At 25.3% G+C, this 908-nt stretch overlaps 1 long non-coding RNA gene across 1 annotated transcript; it reads left to right on the top strand.

Moving 5' to 3' along the window:
* The first annotated feature begins 223 nt into the window (after positions 1-223).
* LOC127092680 (uncharacterized) lies at positions 224-684 on the top strand. The gene is made up of 2 exons (XR_007792258.1): positions 224-319; positions 422-684. It is a non-coding gene; the product is annotated as an uncharacterized LOC127092680 (long non-coding RNA).
* The last annotated feature ends 224 nt before the right edge of the window (positions 685-908 follow it).

The raw sequence follows: 908 nt of genomic DNA, 5'->3' as shown, positions 1-908 counted from the left end.
AAAGAATTTGAATATATTAATTACAGTACAGATATGGACATTTAATATTTGATTCACATTGTAATTATGAAAATATAATCAATAAGAACTATATTCGTATCAACGATAAATAATTTGATGATTTAGTAAATTTATTAATATACTATTTCTATTTAATATAAAAATAATTCTAATTAAGTAGTTTGATATTTTAGTTTATATATATATATATATATCCCAGTTAATGAAATAACAGCATTGAAAGTTGTATCGTTTCTTCTAAAAATCAAAGATATGAAAATCCTTTTCATTGTTTTGCTGATTTTCTCAATTCATTTAGGTATGAGTTATGATATTGTTTTTTAGTTTTAGTGAAATTTAAGGAGTTTGTTTTCTTTAACTAACTGTGTTTAGGATGAATTGGATTTGTTTTTTTGTGCAGGAAATGAAGTGCGAATGCTAGAGGCAGATGATTGTACTAGAATTATACCTGGTTATTGCAAGGAGAAATGGAAGAGTTTTTTTTGCAGCTTAAATTGCATGGGAGAATGTAATACATTTGCTGCAAATGGTAAATGTCATAGCGAAGACAATGATTGTCATTGTAATTGTTGTTCTTAAATGGTTATAACCATGGAATAATACATTGTGATATGGTTAAGGTTTAACTTAAAGAATAAAATATTGTTACTAGTTCTTTCTTCACCTTTTTGGTTACTTAATCTGATTACTGAATGTTTGTTGCATTTTAACGAAGGAATTCGATTACAAAAAAGTGGACGAACAAAAAACCTAGTGTGCAAGGGAGGGGTTCGAATAAAAGTTAACAATTATGAATTTGATAATTACGTGGAGGATTCTCTTCAGTTTTTTTTAAAAAAATAATCAACTATTTTAATTTAATTTTTTAAAATAATCATAATATCAAT

This window comes from Lathyrus oleraceus, chromosome 6 (genome assembly GCF_024323335.1).
Source record: "Lathyrus oleraceus cultivar Zhongwan6 chromosome 6, CAAS_Psat_ZW6_1.0, whole genome shotgun sequence".
In the NCBI taxonomy this organism is placed as follows: domain Eukaryota; kingdom Viridiplantae; phylum Streptophyta; class Magnoliopsida; order Fabales; family Fabaceae; genus Lathyrus; species Lathyrus oleraceus.
Note: the sequence above shows the minus strand (reverse complement) of the source record. Positions and strands in the feature narration are given on the sequence as shown.